Here is a 26,365-nt window from a genome sequence, read left to right as displayed (position 1 = left end):
CACAACAACAACACAGCCATTCATGCGAAGTGAGGCTTGAAACTGCATGTGTGTGCGGAGTGGACTTCCAGCATGAAGGTCACCGCCAGTGCCTCGACACTGACGGCGACATCGCTCATCATGAAGTCCGCCTTGATAATTAGCTTCTGTCCCAAAAAAAAAGGAAGTGGTGATTACGTCTCAAAATACAGCATCTACACCTAACAAGCCTGAGAAAGCTGTGGACTGAGAAGGCAATTACTAATCAGTCAAAGCCTCTAACATCGCCTGAGTGAGGGTTTGGCTCTTGAAACTGACTGCACTTTACCCCGGGGCAGGAAGGGAATTCAGCCAAATGTTATTGGCCAGCACCTCAATTCTGGTAAAATAAAGCAGCTATTTTTAGAAACACGAGTATAAGGCCCAATTTCCTGAACTGGGCACGGAAAGGCGTCTCAACTGGAGTGAAACTGGTCACTGGAGACTAGAAGAGCATACCAAAGTAACAGCTACAGCATCTCACAGGGGGGCCCTGTCTCTTTTTTAGCCACCTATGATTATACCACTATCCCACAACCACCTTACATTCCTGCAGGAGGAAAAACCCACTCATGAGACTTCCACACGTACATCTGCATAATCTTGGATTCAATTATTTGACTTTGCATATTTCCATTTTCAGAGTGATTCAGCGCAACAATGAATTTCCTCATGCAAGGAAGAGTTCAAAAGGAAATGGGTACTATAACTGATTTCATTTAGCATTATTTTCATATAGTTGGGACTGTAATAACCACATGCTGTGTGGTGGCCTACATGAAGACCTGCTGAAACTTGTTGGACAGTCACTTTTAAGGCATGATGGATACATGGCTGCTCAAATGGGCCTGAAAGCTCCTTCTACTTCAAAAGAACAATGTGAAAATATACCATTATAAGTAAAAGGCCTGCATTCAGGATCCTGATTGAAGGAATAATTTGATATTTTGCTTTATTGTTCTCCTCCTTAGAGTCAGATGAGAAGCTTGATACCACTCTCATGTCCATGTCTGTACATTCAGTATGAAGCTACCATCAGCAGCCAGTTAGCTTAACGTAGCATAAGGACTGAAAACAGAGGTAGAAAACTGCTTACTTGGCTCTGTCCAAAGGTAACAAAATACACCAACCAGCACCTCTAAAGCTCGCTTAATAACATGTTATATTTTCATTGATTAATCTGTACCAAAGACAAATTATTGTTTATTATTACTATATCTTGGTTTTCGTGGTCTGGTTTTTGTATATGCAGCCTGCTGCTGGCTGCAGCTTCATCGTTACCATGCAGACACTGGAGTGGTGTCAGTCCTATCATCAAACTCTCAGTAAGAATGCAAATATGGTATTTCCCAAAATGTCAAACTATTGAATATTATATATTGAATCCATCTACAAGCACATATAAAATCCACTAATTAACTCGTTATTTCTCATTTGTATAGAATGATAGACTGTGTTTTCACGGGAGGTTATGTGCTAGAGTATTTACCTCTGTCACCTCTGAACAGGCCAACACAGCCTGGCTATGTGTCTTAATGCAGAGCTAACCTGTCTCCTGCTCTAACTCTTGACAAGAAAGTCAATGAGCATTTCCCAAAACTACTCATTAAATGGTTGCAAAGCGACAAGAAGAAAAAAAAGTTCTTTGAAAGAAATTTGTAATTTTTTTTTTCTGTTTTTGAGTGAAATATTGGATTTAAGTGAAATCATCTGAAAGGTTTAGAGGGAAAATTTCTCTGTTGACAACTTTAACTTCAACTGTATAAACATCTGAACAAAGGGGCACTGAATGAAAATACTAAAGTAAAATACAAGTAAGCTTCCTCAAAATTGCACTCAAGTGCAGAACCTGGTTAAATGCACTTATGTCGACCATTTCTACATCAGTCGAGGTCATGGAGGGAAAGATGAAAAAAGGAGAACGGTGAAGACCATCTCATTTGTGCTGTATCGATATTCTTTCCCAGTGTGCAGGCCGTGGCATGAAGTGGGAAGGCTGATGAGAAAGAGCGAGGCTGATGTAAGGATAACACACTGTCTCTGAGCCGTCACTCGGCAAGACAGGGAGCCTCAATCCATCACTTCTCACTCTTCAGCACAGACCTGGCTGCTCTGCTCTGCTCCTTAACTATTGATGAAAAAGTCTCAGACCAAAACCCTGCATCTACTCCCTTCGAGTGTGTTTGCAGAGTCATACTTCAGATCATTCTAACCTAGATTCAGCTGAATCTAAATGTCAGCTCTGCTTCATTCTTTGCATTGACAATGATTATTTTCACGTTTCTGAGATAAGCTCCAGTTAAGTAAATACAATCCAAACCAATCTTAATAGTATGCTCTTCTCTTCTGAGATATCTGAGATCAATGGGACCATTTTTCCTTACCTCCATCCAGTCCAGGTTTGAATTGAGCAGGACCCACAGTCGATGCCAGCTTGGCACTGAGATGCACCTCAGTGTTGCCCGGAGTTTTATAGCTATAATTTAACATCAAATGTCCGGGTTTTGCACACTGAGAGACAATTAAATCCTTGTTTACCCAAATGAATAATTAACTATTCTGGAAAAAAACACAGTCTTTTGTGGTGAAGAGCTACTACTGGCCATTTTGTTTACAAAAAAGCTATTGTTGATAGCGTTTACCAGAGTCAGAGTGATGAATCAAAAAAAATGGCCATTGTAACTATTTGCATCCTTCCTTTGTTGTGCTCTCTGGCTGGTGTTTGCAGCTTTATTGGTCCGGATGGAAAACTGGCTGCTGCTGTGTGACAGGCATCATGTGACAAACATGTATCAGTGCTGCCAAACAACCATTAACCAGAGGAGAGATCGAGAGGCAAAGAGAAGTCAATGAGGGTGAGAAAGAGAGTCAGGCAGGCATAATTTCTGCTGCCAACTCTCACTGACGTTGATGGGAAAGACCTGAAGTTACCTTGAGCACTTCGAAAAAAAAAAACACCTTCAGCATCAGTGCATGACAGAAATTCATCCTAAATTTAACAGTCGTCAACAAAAACAAACCAACACGGCAAAAAAATGTCAGGAAAAACAAGGAAATGTGTTTCAGGCAATTTGTCAGTGTAGAAGATCAAAAGCATGTTACTGTACTTGAGCTTTGGCATAACACTAGGAGTTCGCAGGCGTGTCAGATGAAGGCCCAGAGAGTGCAGGCTTTTCAATGCATCCCTGTCTCAGCAACTCCTTTGAGCAAGGCACCTAACCTCAAAAGCAAAGGTGCACCTTCTGGAGCAGCTCACAGGTGCCAGTATGTGCAAAGCATGGATATGAAGGAGGGTGCTGCAGAAAAAACGGCAAAGCATAGATAAATATAGGCAAACGGAAAATTGCTAAAATAAAAGACCATAAGACTGAGGCTCTCCAGTGAGTATTTAAAAACCCATCGACCGTTTTCTCTCGCTCATTTCTAGGTAATGTCCTCTTAATCTGTGCAAAGCCCGGAAGATTCTCTCAGCACTGTCCGGGTGATTAAACAGCGCTTCCTCTGATACAATGGGGTGGAGCAGGCAGCCGATTTGGGAGCTGCAATTAATATCTCAGAGATGAGCAGAGGCTTGTGAGGTGCACACGGACCTCACAAAAAAACAACAGCAACAAAAAAAGACTGGATACTGGGAATGTCCTGGATCAATGCATGCAAACATTAATATCACAGGGGGCTGGGGGCTGTTGATATATTGATGAGAGTCAATGCTTCCTGAGCTATTATACGTCAAATTATATTCATTAGAGATAAGATGACCTTTCAAAGCAAGAGAACACCTTAAATTTGATCTAAGAACAAGTTTATATATGCTTTTTTTCATATTTATAAAAGAATATATATATATGCATATATATAGGCTTTTATTCTTTCATAAACTGATACAGAGGAACGATGGGAAGGTTCGCACACCTGAATAGGAGACTGCAGCCATACAATCGCCATGTTCGTGTTCTTTCATTTACTGTGACATGGTAGTGTTTGTAGTGAGGAGAAGGTCTGCACTGGAGATGACAGTGCTCAATGTGTGCCTCTGAAGAGATGCAGGTATCTTCCTTCAGCTTGCTTAATGTTGTCTTTACTGTCAACAATCTCCCACCATCATAAACTTGCAGGAGAAAATGAGCAGTCATGCTAACCAATCACGCTTCTTGCAGTGTCTGTAGATGCTGTAGCCCAGACATGTAATATTTAAGATGTGGCTTCGCCTTAAACCTTTAACCCACGACTGTAAAACCAGTTTTAACTGTCAGTGAAAATAGCCTGGTGTGTTCATAACAATAATAATGGTACTAAAGACTCTTCTTGACTTCATATGTTTAACAGAGAAATCCAATATACCTGTGCACTACCAGATCAAACTGACATACATCATCATTTTGTTGTTGAAGCTGAAATTATGTGATTCTTGATGATGAAAGTTGGACCCAAAATGGCAAACTATTCCTCAGAAAGACATCTAACATCATTTCTATATAGCAACATGATGTTTTTTAAGTACCACTAATTAATCTTGTCCCAAACTACAGCAACAGATATGTCGATTATAAAACTGACAGCAACGTTCTTTACAAATAATCGATCTGGTATTGTGACAAACAGTCTTAATGTCACAACCACAATCCACTCCGATCATTTGTTCAGTACCCAGAAGACACTGGGAGAACGAAGCACTGATGAGCTGGCCTCAGCCTTGCTGCAGTGAGCTTGCTTGGCCACTGATAACAGGGCTGGAGCTGAAGGCAGAGAATCCCATTACAAATGGCTTCATTAGGGTCTGTCACATTGTGCAGCTGAGGCGGTACATCTCGATTGACCCTGCACTGCCTCCACTCCCCTCTGGGGTCAGAGCATTGCCCCCTCCTGGAATAAAATACCTCTGTTATTTTCAACGGGACTATGTTGGAGCCCTGGCAACAAATGCAACACACACACACACACACACACACACACACACACACACACACACACACACACACACACACACACACACACACACACACACTATGAGAGTTAATAGAGTCTGCACTGCATGACACTCAAATGTTTAAGTGAACAAATGAACACATCAAAACTGAGGTTATAAACACCATATTGGGACACAAGTAACTAGGCTCTAGATAAATTAAGCTAAGATCATGACTTCAAGCACAGTTAAAGTGTCCTTTTATTCCTACATGTTACGTGCACCTCAAACAGCTGCTGGCCTATTGCAGCAGTGCTGAATAAAGACAAAATAATATATACAAGAAACTCCCACAACATGGATCTGTGTTTGACATGATGACAGTTTTTGTAGAGTTGACACACTATTTGGTCTTTATTTCCTTTACTGCAGCATGGAAACAACACTTTCACTTCTTAAGCAAACTCAAGATATTCCATCCATCCATCCATCCATCCATCCATCCATCCATCCATCCATCCATCCATCCATCCATTTTCCATTTTTTGTGTGGGAAATGTCCCTCTCACAACGATTTCTGCTCCTCCTGTGGGATTTCCAGGCCAGAACAGATATGTAATCTCTGCAGTGAATTCTAGGTCTGTCCTGATGTCTCCTCCCAAGTGGACGTGCTGGGAGAACTTCCAAAGGGAGGTGCTCAGGAAGCATCCTAATCAGGTGCCTGAACGACCTCAGCTGGCTGTTTTTGACGTGAAGGAGAGGCAGGTCTACTCCAAGGTCCCTCTGGACGTCCACGTTACTGGCCCTTTCTCAAAGGTTGATTCCATACATGGTACAGAGGAAACACATTTTGGCTGCTTGCATCCGCAATCTCATCTGTTTGTTCACTACCAAAAGTTCATGATCATAGGTGAGGGATGGAACGTAAGATCAACAGGAAAATCGAAAGCTTTGCCTTCCGGCTCAGCTCACTTTTAAGGTCCAGTATTAATTGAATGCATTAGCGACGAAGCTGCACTAATCCACTTGTGCATCTCACTCTTGCTGGTGTACACATTCATTTGCAAATGACTGCATTCTGTGTTTATTTACCTTTTGCAGGGCGTATCAATTTTTTGGGAATCAGGGTTGTACATGAAAACATCTATCATGCTTTACTTGCCACAAGTGGAAGAGAACACAAATGGAAACTACATTGTCAGTGAATAATGTCCAGACACGTTCTGTATGAACATTGCTGAGAAACAGAGTTGTTAATTACACCATCAAATACACTCAGCTTGTGTATCCTGTGCTCTTTCAGAATTACATCTGCAGCTTCAAGGTGACCTCAGTCAAGGTTTACCTTCACACACATTATAACTAAACAAGACTAAATAATAAGTCAAAATCTTGGACATGCTTTGACTGACAACGTCACTCGGTTTAGACACACTTGAGGCATTTCAGAAATTGCGTTGGAATCAGTAAAAAGTAGGCACATTGACTAATGTGACTTATCAAAATATGACTGGAGACCAGAATGTTTACAGAATACAGCACATGCCTCAAAGAGGATAAAGGTGATTACTTATTTTCTATATATTACAGGTGACCACTACACAGTCAGGGGAATGCTGGATGGAAATACTCCAATAATTGGTTTATTCATGGTGACAGTGAGACTGAATCACACAGTATCAAATCCAAATAAGCCCTTCATCGAAGTATGGCCAATAGCTGGCTTGCTGTGTGTGCGTATTAGCAAAGCTACTGTTATCCTGCACGTGCAGGAGGAGGAAGATGAGAAAACCTGCAGGAGGAGGAAGTGGGGGAGGAGGTGGAGGAGAAAGAAATGAGCCAAGACCTAAGTGGCATTGATTGGACTAGTGCATGTTCGCCCTCATTCACAAACAAGGATAACCTGCCACACGCTTGTGGATGATGACAATGAGCAATGCTGGCACGCATCCCAGCAACACCTGTGCAAAACTCCTCGGGTTGAATCATACAAAGACAGAAACAAAACAGCAGGAAACAGAGCAAAAACAATCTAAGATTTACACTTAGCAGGTACATAGTGAGTATTGATAGAATCCTAAGGAGGCCATTTGCCACATTTGGATTTGGATAGCTCTTTTTCAGACCTGTGGCAATGTTTTACAAGAAATGTGATTACACACACAATGTATGGTATTGATTAGTTAAAACGGGCTTCTTTGTGGTGCAAATGGTAGTAAAATAGGTCTAACAAAGCAGAGATAACACGTCGTTCAAGTCTTGCAGAGGAAATAAATCCAATCACAGGGGCCGCATTACGCTTCTGATGACAAAGATAAAGTTCAAACACAGACTTTAAAATAGGATATCAGCTTTCATCACTGTATCTTATTTCCACAATCAAATCAGAGCAGAGATAGATATGCTTCCTCATTACAATAACAACACACAGACATTATAGTCTGGCATATGGGATTGTATTGTTTTGCAGAGCAAATGAGCCGAATGATTCCTGACATGGAGTCAAATGCACATAGCTACCCGACACGGTAACAGGAATCAAAGAGCATTTTGGGAATGGCAATTACAGAAGTGTCTGGAGAAATAAAGGCAAACTATGGACATGGCCATCCAATTTCAAACTGATGCATGTACAGCATCCTTATCAGAGCTGAAGGCCACAGCTACAATGACTCGTTACTGTGAGACTCATCAGCTGCTTGCTGTAGGGTTTCACCAAAACAAAACACAAATTAGGCTCATATCTTAGATGGGAAGGAGCCAGAGTGTGTTTGCTTCGACAGGAGGCCTCATTCTAATCACTTTGATCAAAGTGCTGACAGTTAAATCTGCAACAGACTGTGTAAATCCCAAATGTAAGTTGATACAAACAAAGAACTCCTAATTAGCATTAAGATCACAGAGGCTATGTGAAGTGACGGAGGTTGCAGTTCTCCTTCAGCTTCTCATCAGCAGCCATGCAAGGTTGAATCTGGCATTCATAAGTCACAGTTATGCAGACGCCCTCGCTTGTTTTCCACAGTCAGGCGTCTTATTTTGGGGCATCCTCCAGGGCACAGCACCACACAGAACAGTACGCTGCATGACTCAAGATTACTGATGTGCAGTCTGGCTTCATCTCTCAGGGAGCTATGAGGTGAGTTCATGCTGCATATGATCCCCGAAGAGGTCCCACTGAGTTAGACTGCTCCGCCCATATTACTGCCAAAATATCTTAAAACAAGGAGACTCCTTGGATCTCCTCGATGCATTAAATTACAAATTTAAATTAGAAACCTGAGTCATTGTAACCACCAAGCACTGTAAAAAAACATGTCTCAAGGACATTACATTAATACTGACATTCAAAGACAACAGCTCCTCACATTCCACATATGGAAGAGCAGTGCATATCATCAAACTTAATTTAAACAGCGAAAGCCACTGAGAGCAAGCTCTCACCCTGATAACAACACATATAAAATACATCTAAACACTAAAATTCATACAATAATAAACTCTAATACATATAAAGTAATGGAGGTACTGAAAGTCAACAAGTTTCACAGCACGCAGGACGAGGACAACAACATGAGAGATAACATCAATGCAAATAAAACACCTACATTCACATCACTCTATCTATCAATAGTGATTTAAACTGAATAAAAGGGATCACTTTGGCTAATCTGCAGGCTATTCCCTTTGTGTGATGCAGGATTGAATGGACCTAGCGCAGTGCAAACTTGATTTATAGTTAAGAAGACATGAGAGATTCTCCTGAGAGATTCTGCTCTATAGATAAACACGATGCAGTGCCGTTTGTATCTGTCAGCTGACAACTACCACCAAACCGCTGTATATGCAGCTGTGCAAAGTAACTAAGCACATTCACTGAAGTACTGTACTTAAAGGTCCAGTGTGAAGGATTTAGTGGCATCTAGTGTTGAGGTTGCAAATGACAATCAACGGAATACCTGTTGCCTCTCCCTCCACAATGGTGGCCGCTAAAAATGCAAAAAATGTGAAAGGTGCTCTCTCAGTGTTTTGGTTTGTCCGTCCTGGGCTACTGTACAAACATGGTGGACTCCGTGGAAGAGGACCTGCTCCCTCTGTACATATAAAGAGCTTTTTCTATGTTAACAAAAACACAATGGCTCTTGTGTTTGGGATGATATGGTCTCTTCTATCCCAGCATATGTAATATACCACCATAATGGTATATATCACTACAGAGTAATCGTTCTGTACATTCAATTAAGAAATGGTTAAAAATAATCATACCATGCTCTCACTTACTGGAAATACTAATACTGAGAGGTGGCACCTGGGTAGACCATTCAGGAGGAGGAGGAGGTCTCATCAGTAACCATGACTGTTTTTGCATTTATATCAACACTACATGTATTTGGACATGTCTGCAATATCAAGGAAAGAGTGGAGAGTAATATACAGGCAAGCAGAAAAGAGTACGAAGCAGCTGCACTCTGTGTAATGTCATCAACGCTGCCATGTGCTCGCTGTGTAGCAGGGCAGGAGTGCAGACACTGTGAATGACAGCGTGTAGATACGACTTCAGGGATAGCTTCCACAGTGGACGGTATTAATAAATCTCTACAAGTGGACCTATTTCTACCATCACACCGTATATACCATCATCCTGCCCAACCCATTTTCAGCTGATTATACATGACTGAACATAATTATAGGGCTGCCACTAACAACTATTTTGATCAACAATTAATCTGTCAATTCTTACTTTGATTAATCGATTATCAATCTTATTATAAGAAAAAAAGCTAAATTTGATTATTTCTGGCATTTCAAAAAGCAAAACATATTCTTACAATTTTCCTTCCAAACAACTTGGAAAAGCAAGTACAGACGAGGCCGCGGCAATAAAACAAAGATTAAGTTTCATAAATGCACACTGGATGCAGCCATGCATTGAGAATAAAAGGGAAATGCAACTAATAGTTATTAGTTTAATGGTCTTTAGTTAGTAGTATTCCTTTAACAGCAAATTACTGTTAGCAACAAAACATATAATCACTTCATAAAATATGCTTAATTCTTACTAATTAAATTATCGAGCAGCATCAAGTTGTTAAATGAGCTCAACGTGGAATAGCAACAAAATGTGCACTATTCTAACATAATTAAGATTCATTAATTTGAATGTAAGACTACATGTAATGGGATATTTTTACAATGTGCTAATGTTGCTTTTATTGAATTAGTCTGATTACTTCTGATGATAACATGTCAGTAATGAAGAGGATCTTTTGGATAATGAGTGCAATGAGTTTGCTTTGTTTCATAGAATTCAAAACATCAGACCGGGCGATAGGATTAATATAACAGAAATCCATAAATTACATTAACAAGGTTTTTTGAGTTCGCTTTGCTCCTTCTTCACCGCTTGTTTCATCAGGAAGACTGAAGTAATTAAAGTAAGTGGGTAAAAAATTCACTGTTTTTGCATTTAATGGCTCCTCGTTCTCTTCTGTGTATTTCCGCTGTGCTTCGTTCAGGCTAATTGGAGCAAAGTTTCAGCTGATCAGACACTTACCCCAAATCTGATGACTTTCAAATCCATGTTAAAAACTTTTCTATTTCTCACTGTATTTTACGCCAATTTCAGCCGACTTCATGTTGCACTTTGTCATATATGTCTTCTGCGCTATTTAATTTCTCTACTCCAGGCTTTATCTCCTCTTACATGCCCTTTTATGTGTTATGTAAAGCACTTTTAATTGCCTTTTGTATGAAATGTTAAACATGAATAAACCTTGAATATTTATAAAATGCTTGTGACATTACAAACAACACAAAGATAATTGGAGGGGTTTTTGCATCGCACTCTGCTCTTGATGTACTTGTTGAGATGGCAAATAGGCCTACAGAAATGTGACTACTGACCCCTGTGGGTCACTGTAGGTTAATCATTGAAGCAATGCCAGTGAAATTTGTTCCAGTCTTTTTGTTGAGCAAACGAAGCAGTTTTTAGTCAGAAGTCATAGCCCGCGGCTAAAGAAAATCTTGGCACTGTGCAACCAGCAGTAGAAAATCATGTCAGCCAAAGACAAACAACTGTGTCAACATAAAACATGAAAAAATGGACCAGTATTGTGGATGGGATATGGACCCCAGCACAGCACATGGTGGGAGACCAGCCCCAAACTCCTCTGTACTATCCCAGTTACCACCAGTGAGAAATAAGTGAAGCATACGTTTAAATTGAACAATATGGTGAAAATCAGTGCTACACATGAGTTTTTAGCTCATGTGCTGTACCAATGTGTTATTTTATTGTTCAATGACAGTCTTTCCCAAAAGAACTAGAAACCGGATAAAGGGTGGAGAACGTCCATCTAGATTAAAGTGAATTTCTTCCCAAAATGACAACAGAAAAATTGTGCAACATTATGTAGAACTATTCAACAGGCAGTGTGCCATTGTCATCCAGGCAGCAGAGCATAGAGTGAAATGAATGGCAAATCTCTGGCAAACCTATATATAGTTGCCTTTGTTTGTACTTGAGCCTCTGAGTGGCTTATGGAACATAGGCTGCTGATAAAGTGCTTGCATCCATCCCCTTCTGTCTTGGGCCATCTGGATCAGGGTGATGCCATGGCACTCATCCCGCCTTCATCTCCCCTTCAGGGCAGTAAATTACCACCAGCCAAATGCTGATAAATTTTGGATGCGGCCAGTAAATCTGTCTGCTCTACCAGCCACTTTGGCAGGTCACCAGCATCATTCGGAGGTTCTTTTCTCGTCTAAAAATCTAGTAGGTTGGCAAAATATTAAAAGTTTTGGCTGGATTTTGAAGGCTGGGCAACTTAGTGCAGCTTCCTTACTTGGCTGAGTAATGGGCTCCATGTCAAAGCAGGTTCCCTTATCCTTTGTTATTGAAGTTACCATTGTGGTCTGACACCATAGCTCCCTGTATCACACACACTTGTGTAACCATTAATAATGCATTCATTCCTAATCATTTGCTCAATTTCAGCCTTCATTGGCTGCGATAATCACCTCCTCTGAATCAGTTCTCCATCTTGGATAATTTGAACTCATTATTTCACCAGTTGTTCTCTGTGAGAAATGATTCAGCCGCTGCATCACTTCCATGTTTGGCTTCTCATCATAGTGAGATTCAGTGGGGGTTTTTTTCTCCTTGGTTTAATGGAACACGAAGGAAAGGATCTAACCAGCCTTTGTGGTCCAGCACTCCCAATGTATAAGCCATCATAACAGACATGCATACCAGGCCGATGACAGGAAAAGCAGTGGTGGTCATACATATCTAGATTAAACCCATTCTGCTGCACCTCAGTCACCACAGCACTTGTTGACGATGCCAGCTGCAACATCTGTGGCAGGTGTGCAGGAACAAAAACATACCATTCCCCCACACTCAGGTATGACAGATGTTGTTCTCAAACAATCCTCAGAGAACTCCGAGTGCCACAAACAACATTAACATAGATATATAAAGCCGCACAGTATCACCTTGTGTTCGCAACACATGGGACACAGTGTGCAAGTCCACATGGGAAAAGAGAGATTAATCTGTTACATAGGCGAGGTTGGCACTCTACAAGGAGCAAGGTCATTCCCGAACACTGGCTACATTGTGTTTAGAGACAGAGATATGAGATACTGTACATCTGTACAGGAGAGAAGCACACAGCTTTATAGAGGCTGCTGAGTCCAATCTAGAGCCCTTTTTAAAACGAGATGCTGCAGTATGGCCAAAAGGAAGAATTGTCATTATGCTTGATTTGCTTTTCTTACACAGAACCACACAACAGCAGCCCCAACGCATGATTTTACAATAATTGATTTTTACAATTTACAATAAGCCGGCATGACGTGTAACATTACTTTGCCGGTGTCTGTGGTGACCCATCCTGCCGGCTCCCCCATTTTACACAGATGCAGACTCGGCTTTGTTGCTACCTCTACTGCCACCTTAACAGCGGGACAGCAAGTGCCCCCCATTGCATATTTGTATGTTTTAGGCAGAATGGTGAAATGGAAAAACACTCATTCAACAGGCTGGTTAAAAGGAGCTTCAGTTTCATGTTTGGTGTCACTACCAATAATGGTGTTAGAGGAATCTGTCAACAGGTTGTTTAGAGAAATTATGAAAGGAAAGGTGTTAAGATCTTTGAATGTATTATCAGGCTTAATTATACTGCAATCATTTTATGTATCTTTACATAATGGTTTGGTTGGGCCCTACTTTTTCAAAGCAACATGTCAATAAAAATGAGTTGAACTGTGAGAGAAACAGAGTGCTTGTGTGTCAGGTGAAATGTGTTTGTGTGTGAGCGTGAAAGAGAGAGATACCACCCCCCAACACTATCAGTAGAGCATTTGCTGTCACCCGAGGCCATACCTACTCGTGTACAGGGAGGAAGACAGGTTAATGAAAAACTATTGATTCACCCTCTGTATCCCAGGAGATGAGGGGAAGTAACACTAATACTTCCGAACTTTGTTTTCCTCTTCTTTTGATGCCCTGGCCATTCAGTGGGCACTCTGGGTCTTGGTGGGGGTGGGGCGATCTATGTGAGCAGTGATGCTGTCAGTGGCGTTTAGCTAGAGAATAAAGCAGGGACAATGAAGGTGAGGGGGAACAGAGGGAGCGGTCAACCCTGGCCCACCTCCACTTCCCTCATTCAGAGAAAGAGAGAAGGAGGGAGAATGAGACAGGATCCTTAAGTCGGAGAAGCTCAGTCTCATTTTACTCCATTTCACTCAGAGCAGTCATTCCTGCCCTCTTAATGTTCGAGATCATCAGGCTGTGGAGAACAGGTGTAGATTAGACCGATCAGCTACCCCTTCTACATATATTGGATATCACCAACTTCGAAATGGATATGATGCAGCATTAGTACAAAGGTTGTCTATGGGAATTCCTTTTCTGTTTCTAAACACATTAATAAAGGGGAACTCCATCAATTTTCACACATTATCATTTTACTTATCACTGGCAGTACACCTCAGCCTGTGAAAACAGTTGCGTAATGTCTTCTCTGTCTCTTCAGGAGCTTTGTCAGGTCTGAGAAGATTACCCCGATGTAGTCATCGGGGTAATCTCGGTTTGGACTACATTTTTAATGGACAGCCAGCGTTACAAACTGAGACGTTACGTTTTTTCAGAGCTTGATCAGAGTACTGCTTCAAGAGCTACACACTGAAACACAAGAGAGTGTATTGATGTAGACATGTCATGGTGTGTGAGACAAGTCTTGACTGCAATCTGTGTCAGATTGTCTGATGAATACCTTGCAGATTGGAGCGCTTCAATGTAAATGCAAAAAAAGAAAAATCTCAAATGGCACTATCCTTCTGTGCCGCTCTCAGGTTTTAACTTTTAGTTTATTCATAATACCACATCAGACAGTGCATTCTAGACCATTTCATGCTCTTTTACAACTACTTTCTTTGGCAGACGTTGGATGTGGTGTAGCAGCAGTCACATTTTGAGAATTTGGTGCAAAATTCCTTGACAGCATTTGACACAGGTTGTCTTTAAATGGACTATTGGTGTGTCCCACAAACCCAGGACCACCATCTGGATTAGATTTGTCAACTTTTGTCAGGACCAGGTCAAAATTGTCCAGTGTATTTAGTGTGTGCATCAGTCTGAAGATGGTGGTCTAATACAACTATGATGCAGGGGGTGAAGCCAACAGACAGCCTACAAACCACCTGAAAGGGATGACAGAGACGAATGACTGTGAGGCAGAGACTCGACCTCCACCTCCGCGTCTACCTCCATGTGTGGTCTCTTTGGAGACTGGAGGTCTCGCTGTGGGCCCACACTGGGAGTCAGCGAGGGGTGAAATTGTCATCCGTCAGTAATCAAACAGAATCGCCTTCTGTCTGGAAAACGTCAGATTGTTACATTTGTTGAAAAAATACCCAACCATAGATCAGACTGTAGATAACTGAAGAACGTATCGGGGGGAACGAATAAACTGGTAAAACCCTCACTTCCCTCTGTATCTGTTAATAACATCTGACATTTTCAGGTGTGTAACTAAACTGCAGTCACGTGATGCATCATCACGACAGTGTGAAAGTCCTTCTTGACTGATATGTGGTCCCTCATTTACAAAGTGCTCTTCATGTGCATTGTTCTGTCATTTCCACTGGAGATAATAGAGGATATTGCTGCAGGTCACTTGAGAGTTGAACTTGTTGAAATTAGAGCTTGAGAGGGGCTCCCTCTCTGTTCTCTAAAATTACAGCTATGAGAGTGTGACAAAGAACTGCCAATTTGACACTGCACAAATGTGCCCACAAACACACACTCACACACTTTTATATTTACATGCAAATTGCCTAATGTCCCTTCATTCCTTTGCAACTGATCCTAACAATGTCAGTTAAAAACAGCAGAATTACCTCCTCCTGGTTGTCTGCCTCTAACAACCAGTCAAGATGCAGTTTACATCCGTGTCTGTCCAGATTAGTTAGATGAGAAAATCAGTGTATGTCCATTAAATATGGAGCTATAGCCAAGCTTAGCTTTGCACTTTACATTGTAACCACTGATTCAGACCTTTATGTTAGTTATGCAAACCATCTGCTGGCTGTAGCCTCACATCTAACACATAAACAGGACAGCAGCATCGATCTTCAGAAAGACATTCAGAAAGAAAGCAGATAAGCCCTGGAATGGGTTAAAAGTCTTACTATTTAAGTCAACACTTATGCACTAACAATGGCATCAATATTCAAACAGCTGTCCAAAGAACTTTATGACCAGCTTTGAGAGAAAGCATCTGAAACTGCCTTCAGCAGACACATCATCTCAAAATTGAGCTCAACAGTAATTTAAGACAAGTCGATGGAGGTAAATTAGAATAAATATTGTATATCTCCAATTTCGGTCTCTCAAGGATAAAACAAATTTCTAGTGGCTTGGAAATGAACACATCAAGAAAGACAACAAAATGATGTAAATGAACAAATAAGTAAACACAAACACAATCCATCTCGGCATCCGTAAACAAGCTTCTGCAATTATAAGTTATTACTCACTACCAAGGCATGGCTCACTCCAGTTCACACTGTGCGGAAAACAGTCTAATCCCTGGCCCTCTTACATGTAAATCAATAAAAGCAGTCAGAGTGCTGGTGCTCCAAAATGACTTGTGGAACTCACCAAATCTAATGTGGGGGAGTTTACTGACACTGTAAGCACTTGGAGGTTGTAGAGTCCAAAGACGTTCGTTTGTTGTTATTTCTACTCGTTGCATTCTGCCTCTGGGTGCAGGCAATGTTACACAGTCTGAAGTGTAATGATACAGGAACCAACCGCTGTGACTGGATTACAGCCTTACTATTGTCTGAGAATTGTGTGATTGTTCCTGTGCACACAATATATTACGTGAGATTGTATGGAACTTGTTTTTGTTTTACTCTTACTTCTTGGCCCATTTTTCTGCTTTGCACCTCGATGAAATTCCAGGGTTTTCTGTTTGTTTTTGTTTGCCATTTCTCTTTCATTATTTAGATTGATATAATCACACTTTCATTGCATCTATTTTAGCACTTGTTTTATGTGGCTGGAGGTCCTCAAAATTGCTTCAGCCTCTCTCAAACCACCCATGTGACATCCATCAGAAGTTGTAGAAGCAGCATTGGTTTTATCTAGACTGCTGCACCATAGACTTCACTTTCAGACATGGACACTGATATACATATAGTGTAACTGCAATATAAATAGTGACTTGTATTAGCTGCAGCGTACACCTGACCCCCACTGTTTTTAATAATTCCAAGTCCTGTTTTCAGCCAGAAGGTAGAGAGAGGCAGTGGCAGATCAAATAGCAGCTTCTATTGGAAAAAAAAAAACAAAAACAAAACAATCTGGTATTTGGAAAAATTATAGTGCAGAAACTACTTTTCTTACAGTGATGAGCTGCTGCTGCTGCTGCTGCTGCTGCTGCTGCTCAATCCATCCTTGTTTTTCTGGATCAAAGCGCATCATGACATCCTAAACCTAAACCACCCACCCCTAAATCCCCAGCACAGCTGCCTCACATTCTGGCTGTGCTGCAGCCATCGGAGCTGATCGCAGCCATTCTAGACAATGCTTGTGATTCCACCAGAGGCGTGTTTCAGAAGCGCCCTCGAAGCTGCTCCCCACTCTGGAATATGGACCTAGTCTATTTTTGACAGACGCCGCGTTAAGCTGGGTAGAGCAACTCAAGCAGGGCAGAAAGTCAGACACAGGAATGACATAGAGAATCTGGTCAATTTTCAAAATAAAACACCCTGTGTAGACTCCCAGTCATATACCAATAAAGAACACAATTAACACAGACAAAAAAAAAAACAAACAAACAAAAAACAACATTTAACTACATAGCTTACATACCCATGGCAGAAGCATAAACATCAAGGAAAAATGACCAAGTCAGCAAAATCTGTCAAGTCAGCAACATCAGGCAGGCAAAAGGTTCTGCTTCTGAAAGGCTCCCAGAACAAAACCCCTTAGCAGCCAGAACTGACGCAGCTGTGCCCGGTGGAGTCTCTGTGTTACTGACCGTCTTGAAATCCAGGTAGGTACTGGCGGTACAGCTCCTCAGTGGGATAGGGCCCACCTATACCTATAGCATCAATGACACCTAAGTATCAGTCACAGCAAAATGCAACAAAGTACGATGGAAACAGACTTTGCCAACTAAACATGGCACACATGAAGGATGTGACTCTTCCTTCCATCAATACATGAAGCAAACAGAAAAGCCACATTTCTATTGTGTTTTCTCATTTTTTCTCCAAAATTTTGAGATTTGCCTCTTGTTCTTTTTACTACGCCATCTCGTTGCACCCTCTTCTTCTACAATGGTATAATGGCACCAGTATCTACAATTAGCGCCACCTACTGCATATCTCAGTGAACCAATTCCTAATATTTGCATAACAGCTGTGGGTGGAAGCATGCATACACCTGTATTCTCCTCTGTCAATTTTCTGAATATTGAAACCTGAGAACCTAAAAATCTTGGTGTCATCTTTGACTGCAGCTTCAACATAAATAAACACATTAAATCAATGGTTTGATCCTGATTTCTGCATCTTATCTTATTGTAACTGCCTGCTCTCTGCAGAGAATCTCTATCCTGTCTACAGTTAATTCAAAACTCCAGGTTTTAACCATAGCAAAGAATTACTTCACAGATCCTGGCATCACTGCACAGGCTACCTGCTGATGAATTTATTATAAAATCTTACTGATTCGGCTTTTAAAGATAGAATCTAAGGTATCAGACAGTCAACATCAACCTTTTCTGATATAATGTATATGATGCAGTTTGCCTGACGCCCTTAACTTCATCTGGTTCTAACAAAATATTTTGATCAGACTCCAGTATGCATGAAGAATTCATTAGTAGTAATTGTATCATCCTGGAGCGTTTTAGTGCCCGTGGTCTAATTGCTGTTTCAGCAGCACTCCTGATCTATCAAGAATCAATGGCTGAGACATAAAAATTAAATACTTGAAATGTTTTGCAATCCTCAGTCTGTGAAATTGCCCTTAAACTGTTCATATAGCTTCAGTTCACAGTTTCTCTACTTGATGTCTACTGGATTACATTTTAAATATTAAAACACACACAGATGCAGAATTGCTTTGCTACATATTTCCAGGATTTCCAGAAATATATTTCAGTTTTCTGATAGATACCTCTTAAAATCATAAACATATCCAAAACTCATGCTTCTGTGATAGCCATTTGTGTTTTATAATGAGGTGCTGTGATTCCTTTCTGCTTGGGTGCAAAGGGATGACTGACTGAGGTAAGCTGTGTGCTACATATATATGCATACATATACATATGTATGTAAAGGTCTCTATATTTGATATGTGTTCAAAAGAGAAACATATACATGTAAGGGAGGAAGAGGTAAACATAAAATGAGCTCTTTATTATAGGTTGCCTGTGGGAGGAGAAGCCTCCGGTCAGAGGTCTGTGTTGAGCTTTCTGTAGCCGCTGTCTAATCTACCATCACATCCCATAAACAGCATGTGCACAGCTTCACGCCAACGCTGCGTCCTTGAATGTGTGACTCTTGCAGAATGGATGGAAGAAAAGAAAGAACGGATACGAAGGGGGGGAAGAGGAGGGACCGGCAGAGAAATGATTCTAATGGCAGATAGATCTGTAGCACCGTGAATCACCTAATGCTCTCTAATATTTCTGTTCTTCTATTTATTATGAAGCAATGAGATGTGTGGGGGAGAGGCAGGAAAGAAAAAGAGATTCCAGCAAACAACACTGCGCCCTCTTCCTCTCTTCTCTCAATAGGGCGGGACGGTGGAACATCCTGATCTTTGCTTTGTTAAAAGTGGCCTTGTATTTTATCTGTGAGGCAGACAAGTCATACAAGTTACCATTCCAGCATGGCTGGGGTCCTCAACTAGATCTGTCCAAGGGTCAGAATGCTTTTAAGCAGACACTGTTGAGGTGAGACTTTCAAATAAAAAAATACATTTATTCAGGCATAATTAGCCTATGACTGTTTCATATTTTCACTGTCTTGCAAAAGTCATGCTTTCACTAATGTTATTTTTATCAGCCTATATCGATGTGAACAGACTCCTAAAAACATGGAAAAACCACACTGAAAACTAGATACTAGAAAACTAGAAATTAACTCGAAAATACTCTTAGACCTTAGCCAAGAGGCAGACAGTGCTCCATAGTGTTCGGAATCTCAGGAAGCAAACAAAAATACTCAGTTTGACGCTCAATACAACAGCTGGCCAACGAAATAAACCCAAGTGATGCCTGTTTGTGTCTCTCTAACTACTCTGAGGAGGTCATAGTCCAGTGTGTTGCCGTCGGTTCCAGGGTCAACTTGGGAGCTGGGTGGATTGATGATGGGTCCAGAGAGTTGAGAGGATGGAGGTGGAAAATAATCAGATTCTGTAGACTGGGTGATCTATGAATTACAAACTTTCTGACTTGTTGCCAGGAGTTGGCAAGCGAATCAATGCTCATTCTCAGGATGGACTGGGTCTCTAGCACTGGTAAGAAACATTAGATACACGCATTTTCCCAATTCAATAATACTCTGCTTGCCACCCGTTGACGATCACAGTACAGTGTTTCTGAGATGAGGAGGCTAAACTCTTTTCCTTCCTCTCTCTCCCACGGCACACTGCACACACATTAACATATATTATACATTATACAGATTGTATAAGCGCTTGAACATACAAATGCATACTGAACTAGCTAATTATACCAAAATACCTTGATGGAAGTATATTTATAACACACGCACACACACACACACACACACACACACACACACACACACACACACACACACACGTACGCGCACAGGGCCATTGTGAAAGATGAAAGAACACAGTGTTCAGCTGGTGGAAGAAAGTGATACACGGGTTTCAAATTTACAATAAAAAGAAGCATGAAGGTAGCAGGCTGTATCTGGAGCCGGCATGGGCAGAGTCAGCAAAGAGAGATTTATTCTGGCCTGGCTTCACTGGGTCTACAAAGAGACGGTGAAAAAGAGAAACAGATGGAGCTCGGCCTACTGGTTCAATTTTAAAAGAGGCTTGCAGCCCAAGAAAAAGTAACCAACCCATTCACACTTGTTTTCGACAGACATTTGTGTGTTTACCTTGAGTTTCTGCAGCACATTCCTCATACACTAAACCGAGGTTGTGACCAATATAAAGAATTTGGGCATTTCATCAAATTATTCATAAAGTAATTCAGTCAGTTTGATCCACCTCTGATATGTGATGAATACATTGTTGTTTGTGTTCTTACAAAAGTAAAGCTTTTCTTTATTTTTTATTAACATTGGATAAGTGAGTCTGTATTACCTGTCTGTTCTGTCTCTCAGCACTACAAAGTGTCTCTGACAACAGTAACAGCTAGTGCAAAAAGATCTGATTCAGTTGGACTGGACATTTTATTTCCCTTCACATAGGAGTCCCACACTGGTATATACTGTAACATGGAGAAGCTCATAACAGCTGAGAGGCTATCAAAAGAAGGCTACTTGAGCTTTCCTCGGTGTAGCTGAATAGGAACAAATCATTAACACAGAGGAACTGTACATTCCCAATTACTCTCCTTTGGCACATAAGAAGGCACGGCTTTGGTTCAGAGCTCTCATACAGATTTTTTTTGTCATTTTTGTAATGACAGACAAAATGAAAACTGCAGCATTAAAACAGAATTAGAAGGTCTCTGAAGGGCTGTAGCTATAACAGTGAATGCATATAAATTTCACAGTCATGTGCCAATACACTGGCTATTACTACCAGAACAGCATCTCAGATGTATTTTCATTACTTTGTGCCCCTTTCTACTGACAGTAAGAAGAAACAAAAAACACAAAGTGGAGTTCGTGGTAACTAAAAGAATATTAAACTTTGTAAGCTTCCTGCTGGGCCCCTTAATGAAACTCTACACTACACCACATGTGGTGATAATGCTCTGAAATCTATGCAACCCTTCTTCTAAATCAGATCACCGCCACCACACCACCACCCCATTTTTGTGTGTGGCCGTGGTTGCGCGGTCCCCATCAGGGATGTGTGAGGCGTGAAGGACGGCTAGCTGTACACACCAAACAAGGAGATCCCTGGATTAGTCACGCTCGCCGATTCTCTGCTGCTGCCACCCTCTGCTGCATCACCACCACGCATCCAAATCCAGACTCAAAACACCACAGCAAGGGCAACGCTGCACTGCCTGCCATCATAGACACACAGTGGAAGTAAACAGCAAGCTTTGCTACAGCATGTGGTAGTAGCTAATTACTATTGCAAATAAACATAACAAGCAATGAGTATGAATCTGAATGGGCTTTGTTATGGAGGACCCAAGTGTTTTTGTTGCAGTTCCTATTCTGTCTGTGTAGCCAACTGAGTTTAAAATGAGTCATTGTGTCACACAAGTTTATTTATTGTTTTAGACTGCATATATTCTACTGTACTCATGACACTCTATATATCAGGGGCAAGAAAACAATGCCGTAACATTGTGGACATTTTCAGTATGTAGAAGTAGAGCAACTTCCTGGAAGCCAGCAAATTTCACATTGATGGACCTCTGTCAGCTCTAGCTAACATGACACATGGCGGTGAAATCCAGTGTGAAACTGCAGCTCGTACCAGTGATATTGCTAACATAGTCAACAAAATCAGCTCTTGCAGGTGGTAAGAAATTAACCCTTTTCTATATTCTGATTCATGACTGAGAAACCAGAAACAGTGCAGGTGGACAGCAACCTTTTCTGAAGAAAAGCTTGGGGTAATCACTGACACTGCAACAGAGTGACAATGTCTGTGTATGTGACAACTGTGGACTACAGACCTCTTGGGGTGGCACCATAATTTATGATCGTTTAATAAAACACCCACAATCGCCCCCCATGAAGCAAGGCCCACTGGAGCTAAGTGCACATTCTCTTACCGCTACTCTGGAGGATATAATTATTACTCAGAGCAGCTGTAAACATATGCCTCAATGCTATACAAACAACTCCACTGAAATGGGACAGTTGGTCCCAAAGCATTTTAGTCTAATGTAGTACCAGTGACAGAACAGGAATATATTTATAGCGGCAGGTTGACTGTGCTGCAAATACACAGGAACTTTGGGTCAGAGCTACAACTGAACGCAACCACACTCATGCCTGGAGCCTCTGCAAATATCGCTTTCACACCAGTCACACCTCCAGCAATCTTCTAAGGAGGCTATAAACCTCTTTTTCACTGTAAGTGCTTTGCCAGCGGATGAAATGCTGGGAATGGCATGTTATGAGTACGGTTAGACTCATTACTGAAGTAAATGCAGACAGGAAGAACTTGAAGGCTTCATCATTACAACCTCTAATTTCCTTAAAAGATTGCAAATTCGACTGTGGACTGGAGTTGACTGCATGGCTGCAAACTCATTTCACCCTCTGTCTCAACCAATTCACGCTGCCAGTTCCAGTCATAAAAAAAAAGCTCTTCTCACTTGGTGTACATTAACTTATTAAAGTCATTTTCCCTGGCCCATTAATATGCCCTCAGCGCATAAAATGATAAACAGTGGCCTCAGGCTCCTTCTGACACTGAATGAATCAAAATGAGTAATAAGCAATATTTGAACACTTCCTGAAGCTTAGGGACTGCATGACAAGAAATCATTTCAAAGGCAACATGGCCTAAATGTCAGTAAGGGTACCAATTCTCTTGTGGAACTGTTCTTATTATGCATGTAAAAAATGTAGTGTGAAAGAGGCTGGAGACAAAACCGAATGACTGTGTATCTGCACTATAAAAAGTATCATTAGCTTTAATAAATTCTCTTCTATCTTAATTATTTGGAAAACAGGCCATTGCAGATCATTGGGCTGTGGGCCAGCCGTCCCTCTCCCTCCAAATGAAAACAAAATGCCAACTTCTCAAAGGTGTCAGTGAGAGGGAGAAACAGGGAGAGAGAGAGAATAAAGTAGTGCATTAGTGGGAAAGCTGGGCGTTCATGGCTATGGGCCTGTTGGCCCTCAGAGACAGTCTGTGTGACTCCTGGCTGAGGCTGCCTTATTAAAAGTCCTCCTCTGCACATTCAACACCACAGTCAGGAAAAGCAACTTCAAAACTTTCTGGAACAATATTCATTTCCATTCAGCTGAAGTGCAGGACAGAGCTGAGCCAACTTGTAATGCACACCATTTGGTGAACACTTTCATCCAAAATAGCATAAGCATGGATGACCCCAGTGGGAACTGAAAGTCTAACTAGCTAGTCGCTGGCGAGCTGCTGTTTGTGACACAGTTTTTCTGCCCAACATGTCTACAGAAATAACTTGATGGCACTGTGCTCTGCCAGACGCCGCTGAAGCTGACTGAGGCAACACTGTGACTCTGCGTTGTGCGGTGTTGGGTGAAGGAATGATGCACAGACATGATCTCTCATGAACTGGCCAAGTTAGACTGTAAAAATCATGCAATTATACAGAAACAAGAACATGCGTACATGGAGAGGAACCGATTACACTGTACAGTATGTACACTGTTACCTTAGCACCATGGCTAGGTAGCTTGTTGCCAGAGTTTGCCATTCCATGTTGTAAGACCTGTTTTTGTACTGTAAAATGTATTCCATCCACTTGTTACAGTTTTCAGGGAAACATGGCAATATATAGCATTTTTACATGATCAATTAATGTGATCAACGTTAGAAATTATTTCCCAAAGCTCAAGATGGTGTATTCAGAGTGCATGTCTTGTTTGGCCCATCGTCCAAAACGCCAGAATATTTAGTGTACAATCAGATACAGTATGACAAATAAAAGCAGTAAAGCATCATAGATTTGAAGCTTTAAGCAGGTATCACACACTGCCATGAATGTTGTAAACACTGATCAGGCAGTCACAGGCCATGATTATGTCAATTCTGCATTATCAAGCTTGGACCCTATTTCCTGGGTTAAAAACAGTATAGTATGTTAGCTGTGTTACATGTACAATAAATTTACATTGATTTTACAACATGAACGTGCTGAAATGTCTGAAATACCTTCATACATGATACTTGACACATTGCTTTCCTACATTTTGAAGTTCAACAACTAGAAACTTAAGAACGTGAGAGTTTAATCACTGAGCTTCGGTTTGGAGAGGTCATATGAGTCCACACAATGCACGCACAGTGACAGTCAACCATAATTGGTCCCTTGCCAGTAGATTAATATGCAATCCCACTCTATTAAAATGTCCTTTCTTAGAGAGACTCCAGAGAGTTAATTAAACCGATGCCATTTTGGAGAGCCAAGGATTCAAGGATAAAACTACCTTGATTTGAGAGGCGGGGCTCCTGGATGGATAACTGCACTTCAGTGCACTTAACATTCCATGACCAGCATTTACTTGGTAAGGGTTACGAGCCGAATCTGTTGTACTCCTGAAATGTTCTGCAGGTGTAGTAAAGGCTGATATTTAACTGAAGGGCAGCTGCTGAAGTTTCACTGAGAAAGGTCACAGTGAACATGGTATTTAAAGAGAAAAATCTCCTTGGATAAGATTCCATTCAGCTGTGCAAACGTACAACACTCAAATGCAAACAGCATTGATGTGTTGGCCGCTACTAACAGAAGGAGCAAGAGGTTAACGGTCACCGTACTGTAGAAAAGTAGTGTAACCTAGCTAACCTGAAGCCACGAAGAGGTCATGGACAAGTGACTGCTATGTTGGATGTTTCTGAGAGTAGAATAGATGATGTTGTTAAAGTTAACATTATTCATAAGAAACGTTTATAGGACGCAGTCATATTTAAATTATTGTGTCCTGCGATCCCAACCTCACTCTCAACAGATCTCCAGAAAGGAATATAAATTGCTTTGATAAGTAATTTGCACAGGATCTTATCCAAAAAGATCTCAAACACCATCCACTGAACGGCTCCTGGATGGATTGCAGGGTGCTCAAGGTGCAACTGAGTGTGTGTCCGTGATTTGACCTCTCTTAAAGCCAATCAGCTGTAAACAGTCCATCCACAGATGGCCACTTATTCTCACCTTGATGAATCATAAAAGAAGGTTTTTAGGGCTTTAGTGAGGCAGAAAATGAAACATGAAATCATAAAAACAAACTAACAACATTAGCTGTACACTGTAAAATGCTAAGAGGCAGTGAGGCAGAGGATGATAGTGAGGAATCGCTCAGTGGCTCCGTCCCAGCAGCTCTGCCTCTCAGGGGGAGGGTAGAGAAGGGCCCAACCAGGGGAGAAGCATAGCCTGAAGGAGGTGGTGGAGGTGGGTTAATCTCCTGTCCCAGCACCTTCAATAACTATGTGTCGGAGCCTGGCTGTCTTCACAATTTTGTGTGATTTTTTTTTTTTTTTTTTTTAAGTCTTTAAATCTTCCCCTCATGTCAAGTATTAAAGCTGATATCTCATCCGAGGCCAGGCTGTAACTCCTGGCTGAGGAGCACAGATGCAGCTCTGCTGATGTACTGCTCCCCCAAGAACAGCCAGCGCAGTAGCTCAGTCCCATTAAACAAAAAGTACAAGACCAAGACAGAAACAAAACATGACCTGGAGTTGGGTTCCACTTTTTCTTCAGCCAAACTACGCAAATGACCGGTTTAAGCTGCCAGAAACAAGATTAACCTCTGCAGCAAAAAGGAACAACATACTGTAGTGACTCGGTGTTCTCGTAAATCAGCCGCTAAAGAGAGTCCCCTTGTCGAAGTGACCAAAGAAAAGGCTTACCGTTTTGCATTGGGGGGTTTTTGGAAACAGAGCTTCCACAAATTGGTTCAACTTCACTTTACATCTCCTGGGCAACCAACATCTACGCCTGAATTGTTTGTCAGGTGGCAACGAAACTTTCTCTCTTTGAAATAAGAACATCAGTACTTTGGAAGACAATGAAAGCAAGGGCAACCCAAGAAAGT

The 26,365-nt window shown here is 41.4% G+C and overlaps 1 protein-coding gene across 4 annotated transcripts in view; it reads right to left on the bottom strand.

Moving 5' to 3' along the window:
* Positions 1-26,365, bottom strand: part of arvcfb (ARVCF delta catenin family member b) — a 209,428-nt gene that overhangs the window by 136,772 nt on the left and 46,291 nt on the right. The gene's annotated exons all lie outside the window — the stretch shown is intronic.

The sequence above is a fragment of the Chaetodon trifascialis genome, chromosome 6 (genome assembly GCF_039877785.1).
Source record: "Chaetodon trifascialis isolate fChaTrf1 chromosome 6, fChaTrf1.hap1, whole genome shotgun sequence".
NCBI classification, from domain to species: domain Eukaryota; kingdom Metazoa; phylum Chordata; class Actinopteri; order Chaetodontiformes; family Chaetodontidae; genus Chaetodon; species Chaetodon trifascialis.
This window is presented reverse-complemented; position numbering and strand designations above follow the sequence as displayed.